At 45.2% G+C, this 14214-nt stretch overlaps 1 protein-coding gene and 1 long non-coding RNA gene across 4 annotated transcripts in view; one reads left to right on the forward strand and one right to left on the reverse strand.

The window, feature by feature from the left end:
• The window catches only part of FRYL (FRY like transcription coactivator), a 262440-nt gene extending 261423 nt beyond the window's left edge, over positions 1 to 1017 (reverse strand). For all 3 annotated transcript variants that reach the window (XM_039241070.1, XM_039241072.1, XM_039241069.1), the window contains exon 1: positions 874 to 1017. The gene's annotated coding sequence lies outside the window, so the exon portion shown is untranslated. The remainder of the gene's footprint in view (positions 1 to 873) is intronic.
• Positions 1018 to 1554: 537 nt separating this feature from the next.
• Positions 1555 to 8648, forward strand: LOC120237677. The gene is made up of 2 exons (XR_005530015.1): positions 1555 to 1777; positions 8564 to 8648. It is a non-coding gene; the product is annotated as an uncharacterized LOC120237677 (long non-coding RNA).
• Positions 8649 to 14214: the final 5566 nt, after the last annotated feature.

The raw sequence follows: 14214 nt of genomic DNA on the forward strand, positions 1-14214 counted from the left end.
CCCCACGCAAAGAAAAGTTGCAAGGAAGAGCTCAGCGCCCGGGCAGCCCGCGCCGGTGCGGACACCGAGAGCAGCGAAGGCGCTCCGCAGGCCCGGGCGGCCCTCGAGCCGGGGCTGCGGCGTCCGCGGGGCCGACTCCGGCTCCGGCAGGCTCCGGGTGCAGGGGTGCGACCGCGAGCAGTGGGCGGAGAAACCAGAGCAGAGGAAAAGAGGGACAATGCTGGGCCGGGCTGGCGACTCCGCGCGCTCCAAGGGTCCCCAGCGCCTCTTCCCGCCGGGGGCCGCCAGCTGCCGCGCCAAGTTTGCTCCTCAGCCCTCCCTTCACGGCCCGGGCGGTGAAGCCGTGGCCGCCGGCCTCCCTCCGCCTGGCCGCCGCCGCCTTCCTGCCCGCGGGGCGGCTCCCGCGAGTCGGCGAGCAGGCGGCGCGCGCGAGGGGAGCCGCGCGCGCAAAGGGGAGCCGGGCGCGCGAGGGAAACGGGGCGCGAGAGGGAAGGCGGGCGCCCGAGTGGCGGGGGGCGCGCGAGGGGAGGCGGGCGCGCGAGGAAGCGGCGCGCGCGACGGGAGCCGGGCGCGCGGGGGAGCAAGGCGCGCGGCGCTCCCCGAGGACCCGCTGCCGCTCCGGCGGGTTTTCGGTAGAGGCGGGGGCTGCGCCGCCGTTTACCGTCCGTTAAGAGTCGCTGCCCGGGCGCCGCAGCCTGCCAGCCATCCTGGCCCGCCTCCCCCTCGGCTCGCATCAGGAAGGGCAGCCGGGCGAGGGCCGGCGACCTCGTCTCCTGCCAAGGCTGTGGCCGCCCGGCGGTGGGCATCCCGGCGCCTGCCCCTGGGGCTGGAAGAGAAAGTGAAATGAAGCGTCTTTCCCCAGGCGATACCTACCCGTCCCCAGTTCAAGTGCAGCTGCCTCGCTCCTCGGGCGCCGCCGGTCCCCGCCCTCGGGCCCCGGGCTCCGTTCTCTTGACAATGGCGCGTCCCCTTTAAGGAATAATCCGATCGGAACCGATCTGTGGTTAAACCTCCGACTCTGATTTTAACCGGATTTCTCCCTCTCCCCCTGAGCCCGACGGACGCCCGGCGGTGCTGAGAGCTCTTCCCACCCCTTCACCGCCCCGCCTACTCCCTCGCCTCCCTGATTGGCGAGAAACACTACAACAGGAACAGCAATCCTCGCACCCCACTGGCCAGTCCAGCCGCCGCTCAGAGCGGCTCCCGCCCCCGCCCCGCCCCTTTCCCCGGGTTGGTCCTGCCTCTAATCACTCTCTGTCTTCTACTCTATCGTTGCTTTGGAGAACTGGCAGTCAAGGCTCACCCTCCCGCCTCCGGAAAGCGAACTTTATTTTTATTGGTAAAAAGACATCTTCCTGTGCACCTGATTGGGCAAGGAAGGAGTTAGTCTGCACGCCCCTTACCCGTTCTCGCTCTCCCTTTACGGGTTTGAGAAATAGAGCCGCAAAGTCCTCCCTACTTTGCCTTCTTCTAAGCGCCTTTCCCTTTAAATGGTGGTAAGGGTCGTAGACAGACTCACAGCCTGTGTTGGGGAAAGCGGGAGAAGGAGACGAGAAAAATTCCGAATCTTCTCGAGTTGAGTCATCATCTATCCGGAGCTGGGATCCTGCTGAACCTCAGAGTCCTGTTGTCTAGTGAGTGGAGGGGTGAGAATGAGTGAGAATACCTGAACTTGTGGTACTAACTCCTGCGCTTCACTCAGTTTTCATTCACTGCCCACTCTCCTCTCACCGTCGATTCCGCCGGCATTTCGCTACCCCGAAGAGCTTTACTAAAGGTAAACCTGGAGGGGTCGTTATCTCACAACCGTTCATTTGAAAAAACAAAACAACCATTTAAATCATTTCCATTAAAAGTCCCGCTTCGTTCACGTCCTCTGTGTTGTCTCGGCGTTTGCCACGAAAGCGAAGGTACTGTTCTGGAAAGACTACATCATAGATGGTTCCTCTCCTGCCAGCCTCCAAAGTTGAAGGCGTCCGCCCCCTCCTCCCTCCACACCCCACCCCCGCCCTTGCTAGAACTGCCGCCGGGAGAGCCCAGGTTGAGCCCAAGCGGGCACCTGACGGCTATTCCTTGAGAGAAAAGGAGCCTGGCACGGGAAGGGAGACCCCGCAGCAAGACCTCGCCCGTGAGAGGAGAAATTCCACGACAGCCCTCGTGGGTTATGCTGTCCCCAGTCTCCCAGCAGGGCTGTAGGAACCGAAGGAGTTGTAACTAACACTGGGTACCCATCTAAGAATGTGAGATGGGGAAACGGTTGAGGGTGCTGGCCCTCTTTGCCAATGAACTTTGAAAGCCTTTGGACCTCAGGATGTTTATTTAGTGCATTTGCAGTAGTAGCCCAGCGGTGCCTGGAAAGTGGCAGCGCTCAGCAGTACCCTAGGAGGGAGTTTTGTGCCAGAAAGGGGGGAACGTAGGTGGTCCAAAAGACTTTTCTGTGAGTTCAGCTCAAAAATGTTACATACCCATAAATACCGGAGAGTCAGAAAAGGGAAAAGGGAGTACGTAGTCTAGGTGTTTGTAGCAGGGGCAAGAGGCAAGGAAGTATCTGGGTTGTATTTATATGGCCTTCATAGATGCTTCTAGAAATTTCTTGTTAAGTGTCTGTAAGTAAACCCCTGTTTTCAGCCTATACCATTTTGGTTCGTGGTTGTTAGGGGTTTTTTTTGTTTTGTTTGTTGTTTGTTTTACCATAGTCAAGGTAAAGTAATATCGGTTTTCTCCTGATTTACTACTGTCAAGTTTTAAGACCGCTTCTGGGTTCTGATATTTTATGTTAGAATATAAATAGACTAAGAATAATCTATATTCTAATATCTAGTATGATCTTCTGGAAATAAAAATAGCTAATCTATCAGATGTGTACACAACTGTAGTTTCGTTCAAGATCTAGGTGATATTTTCAAGTTCTTTGTAAAACACCTGTTTTATAATATCCAGATTATAAATATCAGATTATATGAGCATTTGGGCTCATAATTCCAGAAGCCAGTCTGTAGTAACCTCAAAACTCTGTTCCCTATACTTAACCAACCATGCTGAGATCATGACCTAACATTAATTTATATTGTTTTCTCTATTTCATAATTGCCCACAATAAGATTGTTTATCACTTTTTAGCTCACACATCCAACCTCCTACTCCTAATGCCACCATTAATGTTTCACATCGAGGAAAATTTTAGAAAATCTGCAAACCAAGAGGCACCTGGGTGGCTCAGTCAGTTAAGCATCCAACTTCAGCTCGGGTCATGAACACCCAGTTTGTGGGTTCGAGTCCCGCGTCGGGCTCTGTGCTGACAGTTCAGAGCCTGGAGGCTGCTTCTGATTCTGTGTCTCCCTTCCCACTCCATCCCCCCCACCTCTGTCCCTCCCCCACTCACACTCTGTCTCTCTCTGTCTCTCAAAAACAAATAAATCCTAAAAAAAAATAAAGAAAATCTGCAGATCAAGAGTTTCCAATATGCAGGTCATCCGTAAGAATGTTCAGTGTTACTGAGCCAGTCCCCTTCAGACAGACTATCTCCTGGAGAAATTTACAATGTGCACTTTCCCCTTCAGAGGGATTTTGTCCCATACCTTTATTTCTCATCCTTAAGCTAGATCCCCATTCTTTTTTTTTTTTCTTAATGTCTTTATTTCGAGAGACAGACAGTGAGCAGGGGAGGGGCAGAGAGAGAGTGAGACACAGAATCTGAAGCAGGCTCCAGGCTCTGAGCTGTCAGCACAGAGCCTGATGTGGGGCTCGAACAGATTGTGAGATCATGACCTGAGCCTAAGTTGGATGCTTAACCGACTGAGCCACCCAGGCGCCCCTAGATCCCCATTCTTTAAAGAGGAATGTTCCCAGAGGCGCCTAGCTGGCTCACCCAGTCAGTAGAACATGCAACTCTTGATCTTGGGGGCCGTGAGTTTGAGCCCTACATTGGGTGTAGAGACTACTTTTAAAAACAAAAAGTAAAATATTCTACCCATGTGCCAATATGACTAAAGCTTTTAAACATCCTTGTATATAGATCGTTTTAAAACTCTTTTAAAGGGTGAAATACATTATGATCATTTATTCTCCCTGCTTATACACAAAGGTAAACCACATCACAGAACTACCAGTGAAGCCAGGAATTAGTTTTCCTTAGAAAAATTGTTACCATTTATATTGTAAATTCTTTTCAGTACACTGTACATGTATATAGTAACTATTAGATGTTAAGTAACTAAGAGAGGGAAAAATGAATATATCTCCAGGTGACTGGGTGGCTCAGTTGGTTAAGCATCCGACTTCAGCTCAGATCATGATCTCATAGTTCATGGGTTTGAGCCCCGCGTCAGGCTCTGTGCTGACAGCTGACTCAGAGCCTGGAACCTGATTCAGATTCTGTGTCTCCCTCTCTCTCTGACCCTCCCTTGCTCATGCTGTCTCTTTCTCTCTCTCAGAAATAAATAAAACATTAAAAGAAATTTTTTTAAAGGAATATGTCTCTACTCTGCAGAGACAGAATCTCCAAAATCTATGCAAAAGTGACACTTTCCCCTTCACTTAGCACTTCGGTGGATACCATCTATTAGCCAGTGATCTTCTACAGCAAAATGAGGAAAAATCCAATTCCTAGAGGCTGTCAACAGACATCTCTTCCCCCAGTCCTGTATTAATACTAACAAGAATGAAACAAATTAAGAGAAAATAAGTTCATAATCATTTGATTTTATAAAGAAACTTCAAGAAAGACTTCCTGGGTCTCGACAGAGGAGGCCCATGTCCTCCACCTTTCATATTTTCAGCGTGCTCCCTTGTAAAATGAGAACTGATATTCATTGAGAATTTCACTGAATGACCTTCAATCATCAGTAAAAGATTCATTTTTGTTCAGTATATCTCCTGAGGTAGAAAGGAGATACTAATACAGTTTTACGTTTCCAATTCTTTCCTGCTTAAAATCCTTCAAAGATTCTCTGGGCGCATGAAATGTAGTCCAAGCAGCTCAGCCAAACATACATCTCCCTTTAACATCTGACTCCAGGCTACCTCTCAGATTTCTTCTCTGGCCACCCCTTCATTTGACACTTGAAATGACTCCTCTATCAATATCAATGATCCTATTCTTTCAAGCCTCAAGGCCTCCCAGCATGTGGTTCCCTTTGTGTATGGCCTTCCCTCCACACTCACCTGGAGGATTCTCCTATATCCATCAAAACCTAATAGATTTTTTTTAATGTTTTATTTCTTTCTGAGAGAGAGATAGACAGCGTGAGCAGGGGAGGGTCAGAGAGAGAGGGAGATACAGAATCCCAAGCAGGCTCCAGGCTCGGAGCTATCAGCACAGAGCCCGACACGGGGGTCAAACCCACGAACCATGAGATCATGACCTGAGCCGAAGTCGGACGGCTTAACCAACTGAGCCACCCAGGCACCCCCATCAAAACCTAATAGAACCAGTGCCTTCTTTGTGAAGACTTTTCAGATTTTACCCCCTTTTCTGATATGATTATTTCTCTACCACATACATACATCGCAATTCCAAGTGTCAGACGAAAACGGGACTTAAATGTTTCTTTCAGTTGGTTAAGCAACAAACTCTTGATTTCAGCTCAGGTCATGATCTCATGGTTGAGAGGTTGGAGCCCCGGGTCAGGTTCCACACTCACAGCTTGGAGCTTGCTTGCCCCCCCACCCCCACCGCCACCTCCTGACTCGTGGGCATAGGCGCATGTGCACTCTCTCTCTCAAAATAGATAAATATATTTTTCAAATATTTCTTTTTATATCTCTTGCACTAATCCGACCTCTTCTCCAAGATCAAAGGCCATGCTTATGCATCTCTGTATCAGGGTCACTTGGGTTGATGCCTGGCCTAAGGCTTTCAAAAATCCATGTCAAATTGAGTTGTATGAGCAAGGCCAAAACAAAAGGTTAACTTACAGTGTGAAAATCTAATTAACCAGAATACTATTCTAGGAATATTTTATACATATTTTTTTAAGTTTTATTTATTTATTTTGAGAGAGAGAGAGCATAAGCCAGAGTGGAGAGAGAGGGAGATAGGATCTCAAGCAGTCTCCACACTGGCAACCCAGAGCCTGACTTGGGGCTTGAACTCAGGAACTGCAAGATCATGACCTGAGCTGAAACCAAGACTCAGACGCTCAACTGGCTAAACCACCCAGCAGCCAGCAGCCCCTAGGAATAGTTTAACTACTTAATATTTTATTGTAAATCTGTCTTATCAATTAGTCTGGGGGTGCCTGGGTGGCTTAGTCGGTTAAGCGTCCGGCTTTCGCTTAGGTCATGATCTCGCGGTTCGTGGGTTCGAGCCCCGCGTCGGGCTCTGTGCTGACTGCCAGCTCAGAGCCTGGAGCCTGTTTCAGAGTCTGTGTCTCCCTCTCTCTCTGACCCTCCCCTGCTCACGCTGTCTCTCTCTCTCTCTCTCCTAGAAATAAATAAAAATATTAAAAAAAAAAAAATTAGTCTGGATCACTGGTTCCCAAACGTTATTTCATGGACTAGTAAAAATTGCAAGGAATTTTTGGTAACTAACATGGCCTTAACAACTTTTTTATTTTACAAAGTAAAGGCATAAAAATAAATATAAAATAAATTATCTATTTGTTCTTCCCATTATTTCATAAAATAAGAATATTTTAAAAACCAAAATTGGGAAGGTCATAACTTCAGTATAAAAGTTCTTTGAATAAATTGGACATTATAAAGAACTTGCACAAACCTCCAACTGAGACTAGCATACTCATTGCACTTTAAGTTATGCGGTCTGCTGCCTCTTTTCATCTATTATTAAACAATGGTTTAGAAATTAAAATATTCCTAAGGTTTTTTTTTCCCCCATGATGTCCATAGGAGGAAAAACTATTTGATTTTCTGTTAATTTTCACTCTACCTGTGAGTAAATGTCATAGGTCACACTAACGGGCATGCTAGCTTCCTGCCAGAACATTGGTAAAGAAACTCTTATTATTTATGAAAGCCCTTGCAAAATGCTACTTGAATTCATTTCTGCATCTATCATGTCTTTTTTAAAAACTTTTTTTAGTAAAGATTTTTATTGGGGCGCCTGGGTGGCTTAGTCGGTTAAGCCTCCGACTTTTGCTTAGGTCATGATCTCGCGGTTCGTGGGTTCGAGCCCCGCGTTGGGCCCTGTGCTGACTGCCAGCTTAGAGCCTGGAGCCTGTTTCAGTCTGTGACTCCCTCTCTCTCTGACCCTTCCCTGCTCAGGCTGTCTCTCTCTCTCTCCTAGAAATAAATAAAACATTAAAAAAAAAATTTAAAAAAAAAAAAAAAAGATTTTTATTTATTTCTCAGAGGGAGAGAAACAGTGTGAGAAGGGGAGGGTCAGAGAGAGAGGGAGACACAGAATCTGAAACAGGCTCCAGGCTCTGAGCTAGCTGTCAGCACAGAGCCCGATGCAGGGCCCGAACTAACGAACTGTGAGATCATAACCTGAGCCATAGTCGGACACTTAACTGACTGAGCCACCCAGGCACCCCATTGTTTGTTTATTTTTGATAGAGACACCCCAATGTTTGTTTATTTTTATTTAGAGATCGAGAGACAGTGTGAGCAGGGGAGGGCCAGACAGAGAGGGAGACACAGAATCCGAAGCAGGCTCCAGGCTCTGAGCTGTCAGCACAGAGCTTGACGCGGGGCTCGAACCCATGAACCATAAGATCATGACTTGAGCCCAGGTCGACAGCCCAATCTACTGAGCCACCAGGCACCCCTACATCTACCATGTCTTATTGAGTTCCCTTCCTATTCTTTTGGGAAGCTTACCACTTTTTAAAAATCATTGTTTAATCCTTAGAAAGTTCCCCCATTGTTTGTCAATGAATCAAACAATAAAAATTTAATTGCTCTTTTAAAAAAAATTTTACCTAGATATTTTCTGAACTTCCAGAAATTTAGGTTAAGTGGCTGATAACCATTGATAAATATCATAATTCCTATCCTGTCACAGTTATGATAATGATAATATAAGCCATATTATAGCACATGAAATGTTTTCACTCATATGTGGAACAGGAGAAACTTAACAGAGAACCATGGGGGAGGGGAAGGGGAAAAAATAGTTAAGGAAAAGGAGGGAGGGAAACCATAAGAGACTCTTATATACTGAGAACAAACTGAGGGTTGATGGGGGGCAGAGGGGAAAAGGGGTGATGGGTATGGAGGAGGGCACTTGTTGGGATGAGCACTGGGTGTTATATGGAAACCAACTTGACAAACTATAAATGAAAAATAATAAAAAGTAAATAAAATAGAAAAGGTAAAAAATAAATGATTTGGTGAAAAGTAAAAACAAAAGCACATGGGGAAATGTTTGTGTTATATTAATGCAAATGTATTTATATATGTATGTATACTCAAGTATACATAATTATATACCAAAGTGCTTTTTTAAATAATGCAATCCAATCAGATATAAATTTTTTATGATGGGAGAGTTCATAATGGCTAAGCATTGTATAGAAGAAATCTTCTGATGCTACGGTAAAGGTCTAGAAATATCACCTTCTAAACTGGGTCAAGTAATTGATTTCTTTTTTTTTTTCAGATAACTGATTGCTTGTTCAGTGGAATACATGATTAATGTGTACGAACTCATCTTCTATTAATAAAATATACTTATTTTGTCTTCATATTCTATACCTATTTTAGATCATTTACGAGCTTTATATTTTAATATTTTATTAATTGGGATACCTTTATCGATAAGATCTTGACTTTGTCAAAAATATCTTACTGGTGATATGTTAGTATTTTGCCATTTTTCTTTTTTTTCATCATTACAAAGAGACTTCCACTCTAAACAGACCCACTGTTTGAAAATGTGAATTTAAAGAAGAGATAAATCAAGGATTAAATACTGACTTTATAAGTGGATTACTCTGAGGGAATTTAGAGAATATTATTCAACTTGATCTATTTCTACTCACAAACAGCTTTCAGAAGTAAAAGGCATAACATAAGGGAAAACACCTATATTCAGTACAATCCCCTTTGTCCATTTCTCAGTGTCTTTGAATTCCACAGCCAAGGGACTGTATAGTGGTTACTTTACAGATTGGATCTTTTTAATGTTTATTTATTTTTGAAGGAGAGAGAGAGAGAGAGAGAGCATGAGCAGGGGAAGGGCAGAGAGGGAGGGAGACACAATCTGAAGCAGGCTCCAGGCTCTGAACTGTCAGTACAGAGCCCCATGTGGGGTTTGAATTCACAGACCATGAGATCATGACCTGAGCTGATCTGAGCCAATGTTGGACACTTAACTGACTGAGCCACCCAGGCATCCCACAGATTAGATTTTTAAATTAAATAATTTAAAGGAATGAACACATAATTTGTCCCCATTGAAATGGTTATCTAGTACTCTTGTGAAATCCCTTTGAAATTATCTTAAAACCTTTAATGCGTATTTTAAATTTTTTCTTTTATTATTTCTGAGAGAGAGAGAGAGCATGAACAGGGGACGGTCTGAGAGAGAGGGAGATACTGAATCTGAAACAGGCTCCAGGCTCTGAGCTAGCAGTCAGCACAGAGCCCGATGCATGGCCTGAACCCATGAACCATGAGATCATGACCTGAGCCACCCAGGCGCCCCTAATGCGTATTTTAAACTGTTACTCTGGTAAGTATGAATTTGTAACTGGTAAGGGAAATAGTCCCTTTAAAAGAAGAGAGGAAACACTTCTTAATCCATTTCTAGTGTTGAAGGAAAGTTGATGGGAAAATGTAGGCACTCTATTTAAATTCATTACTACCACCTATCAACTCATCTCATTTGGGAAAGAAATTCATGAATTACAGAAAGAACTGGGAAATTTGATGGCAGAGAACAGTTACATGATCATACTACTGGCAAAGGAGTATGCCAGATGACTGATTTCTTTTGGGGGGCTTCTGTATGTTGATGGAGACACAGAAAAACAAAGGACAAAGGAAAGTCACTTTAATTAATCCTACCAACTAAGCAAAATAAATAGATCACTTGTTTCAGCAACAGAAGCAAACTGTTAACAATTGAGAAAAGCCACCTGCAGGTGCTTTTGAACACAAGCTGCCCCAGAGCCCAAAATTACTATTGTTTAACACAAGGGTCAGCAAATTTTTTCTGTGAAGGGCCAGATAGTAAATATTTTTGGCTTTGTGGGCCATCTGGTCTCTTTCACAATACTCTGTCGCTATAGCACAAAAGTGGCCACAGAGAATACATGAATGAACATGCAGGGCTATGTTCCAATAAAAATGTATTCATGGACACGGAAGTGGAATTTTACTTAATTTTCGTGTGTCAAGATATATCATTCTTCTTTTGACTTTTTCCAATCATTTAAAAATATAAAAACCATTCTTAGCCTACAGGTCTGAGAGGTAGTGGGTCAGATTCACCCATGGGCTGTAGTACTGAACCTGGTGTAACATGTAACTTTTTTTATAAATTTCTTTTATAGTTTACTTATTTTTGAGACAGAGACACATAGCATGAGTGGGGGAGGAGCAGAGAGCGAGGGAGACACAATGCGAAATAGGCTCCAGGCTCTGAGCTGCCAGCACAGAACCTGATGCAAGGCTCGAACCCACGAACCGCGAGACCATGACCCGAGCCAAAGTCTGACTGAGCCACCCAGGCACCCCCCTAACATATAACTCTAATTCATCAAAAAAAATTTTTTTTTGGTTTAGTACCTAGTATGTGTCAGTTGTTATGTGTGAGAGGTAAAGGAGATGATTCATTTTCAGAAATGTCAAATAAAAGCTGTCCTATCTAGTTGACAGTAGGTTTACAACCTATTGGGAATATATATGAACCCCCCCCCCATAATGGAGTCCCAAACCCTTAGACACTTCACTTCCTGGTTCATCTTCCCCTCTCCGTTTTGCGAGCTTATTTTCGCCGACTTTCTTTTTTAAAAAAAATTTGTTAATAGTTAATTTATTTTTGAAACAGAGAGAGACAGAGCCCGAGTGGGGGATGAGCAGAGAGAGAGGAAGACACAGAATCTGAAACAGGCTCCAGGCTCTGAGCTGTCAGCACAGAACCCAATGCGGGGCTTGAGCCCAGGAACCGTGAGATCATGACCAGAGACTAAGTCGGTGCTTAACCGACTGAGCCACCCAGGCGCCCCTCGCCAATGTATTTTCACAGGCTTTGCAATGAGCATGCATCAAAGAACAAAGGAGAGACTGAAAGTCTCTGCCTCACCTAAAGAAATGTACATTTGTTCCAATGGACCACTTTTTGCCTTATATGGGCATAGGCGACTTCCGGGTAAGGCTGTAAACTCTGTAGTAGTCAGCCAATGAGGAATCAGGTAAAGCACTTGCCCCTTAAGAGGTAAACAGTCTGCTGTCACTGCCCGAGTGTGCCTGTCCATCAGACACCTGCTCTTGCCTCGCTTCACTGTGTTCTGACTCTCGGCGTCCCTCCTTTGGCAGGGGGAGGGGGAGCACGGGGAGGGCGTGGGGGGGGTCAGTGGGCTTATTTCTCACATTATGCTAGGCCTGAGAACTACAGTGGCTGACAAGATGGACGTGGTCTCTGTCCTCATGGGGCTTAAGATATAATCATCACACAAATATATAATTAGAAACTGTAGTCAATGGCTATGAAGGAAGACTACAGAATGCTCTAAATCATGGGTTGTAATCTAGACTAGGAGGTTATGGAAGGTTTCCCTAAAGAAGTATTCATTGGGGACGCCTGAGTGGCTCAGTCGGTTAAGCGTCCGACTTCGGCTCAGGTCATGATCTCACGGTTCGTGTGTTCAAGCCCAGCATTGGGCTCTGTGCTGACAGCTAGCTCAGAACCTGGAGCCTGCTTCAGATTCTTGTCTCCCTCTCTCTGTCCATTTCTCTCTCTCTCTCTCAAAAATGAATAAACATCAAAAAAAAATTTATAGGCGGGGCGTCTGGGTGGCTTAGTCGGTTAAGCATCTGACTTTCGCTTAGGTCATGATCTCACGGTTCGTGGGTTCGAGCCCCGCGTCGGGCTCTGTGCTGACTGCCAGCTCAGAGCCTGGAGCCTGTTTCAGTCTGTGACTCCCTCTCTCTCTGACCCTCCCCTGCTCACGCTGTCTCTCTCTCTCCCTCTCTCTCTCAGAAATAAACAAAACATAAAAAAAAAGAAGTATTCTTTGACAAGGACTGAAAAATGAGTATGAACTGACATGAGGAAGTGGGGGACAGAGAGGAGAAAAATCTTTCAGGTAGAAAGCACAGCAGCGGCACCACCTTGGTGGCACTGAGAAAGGCTCTGTGTCCCGAAAACAGAAAGGGAAAAGAGACAAGCTGTTAAATTGGAGAAATAAGTAAAAGCAAAAGCAATCAGGACCTTGTAGGTTTTTATTCAAAGTCATAAAAATCCATGACATGGTCAGATTTGCGTTTTTAAAAGATCCTTAGCTGTAGTGTGGAGAATAGATTAGTGGAGGGCAACAGTGGTGATCACATTAGTCAAAGGCTTCTTGACCCTGGACACGAGGCCCTGGAGCCAAAACTACTATGTCATCGATGCCAGACACTGTTCTCAATACTTTACATGTATTAATTCATTGAAATTTCACAACAACTTGATAAGTAGGCACTACCATCCTGCCTTTTTGGAAGAGGAGACTATATCTCAATTCCTTCCCTTAGTGCCCCCTCAGTTGTCTCTACTTTATAGAATTATGGGAGGTGATTGCAAGAGAAAGTTTAAGAATAAGGAGGAAAAGAGAGGCAGAGGGGCGCCTGGGTGGCTCAGTTGGTTAAACATCTGACTTGATTTGGGCTCAGGTCATGATCTTGAGGTTCGTGGGATCAAGTCCTGCGTTGGGCTCTACATTGGCAGTGCAGAGCCTGCTTGGGATTCTCTCTCTTCCTCACTCTCACACCTCCCCTGCTGAAGTGTGTGCTCTCTCTCTCTCTCTCTATCAAAATAAATAAATAAACTTAAAAAAGAGAGAGAGAAGCAAAGAAATGAAGAAGTTGTGTTCTATAGGACCATAGCCTTGATTCAGACCCAAGGCTCTTTTTCAAGAGACTATATTGCTTATTGCGAAGGAAGCCCAGATTCAACAAGGTAGCTATCTTGGGTATCTGTGGGAAGCCCTTGTGAGAATACTCATTGCTACAAAAAAAAAAAAAAAAATACCCAACATAATGTTTGGGACATAATTATACTAAAAAAGTCACCCCTGTTTATCTAAAACTCAAACCTAACAGGGTGTCCTGTATTTTATCTGGCAAGCCTACACTATGGAGTCGCAGACCCTCCTATCTGGACCCTTAAGATTTAGAAAATGATGGGGCACCTGGGTGGCTCAGTTGGTTGAGCATCCAACTTCGGCTCAGGTCATGATCTCGCAGTTCGTGGGTTTGAGACCCCCATCGGGCTCTGTGCTGACAGCTAGCTCAGAGCCTGAGCCTGTTTCAGATTCTGTGTCTCCCTCTCTCTCTGACCCTCCCCTGCTCATGCTGTCTCTCTCTCTCTCTCTCTCTCAGAAATAAATAAAACATTAAAAAAAAAAAAGATTTAGAAAATGAGCCTGGACATGTTATAAATGTCCAAAGGCCTTCCCAAGGTTGTTTGTGAATTCCCCTGGCAAGGGTGTAGGATTGAGGAGTTCTGTTTTCAACTTTGCTTCCAGACTCATTCTGTCTCACTGAAGACTCCCTTCTGAGCTCTTTTAATATCAAGAAAACCAGCAAAGCTATGGAAACACCATGACTGTGGTAGCTTTCACAGGAGAGCTGAGAGTTGAATGCAGCAGCCCCATCAGGCACAGCCTCACAAACAGCTCAGGGCAGAATTTTATTATGCTCTCTTCCTTAGAGTCTTTTCAGCCACCTACCACCAATGCTCTCTCATGGCCCTCTGCCATCATCCCTGGGTCCTACTCACCCTCTTGGCATGCCTTTTCCCCTCCCGTGTTTTCTTATTGACATTGTCTCAGTAGCCAAGAATGTCCCTCCTCCTATAGAGCAAATTCCCAAACTAAGCAGGTCTGACTCCTTTCCTCAAGCTTTGTCGCTAGCTGACTTCCCAAGACCTCAGGCTCTCAATCACTTGCTGAGGCATTCTTTCAAAACAACGACAATCTGAAATTCTCCCTAAGAATTCTGATGCCAGCAGATGAGACAATAATCACTTTTTCTTTTTTTCTTTTAGTGCTTTATTTATTTCTGAGAGAGAGAGAGAGAACAGGGGAGGGTCAGAGAGAGAAG

The sequence above is a fragment of the Hyaena hyaena genome, unplaced genomic scaffold (genome assembly GCF_003009895.1).
Source record: "Hyaena hyaena isolate Hyena2069 unplaced genomic scaffold, ASM300989v1 scaffold_187, whole genome shotgun sequence".
Classification (NCBI taxonomy): domain Eukaryota; kingdom Metazoa; phylum Chordata; class Mammalia; order Carnivora; family Hyaenidae; genus Hyaena; species Hyaena hyaena.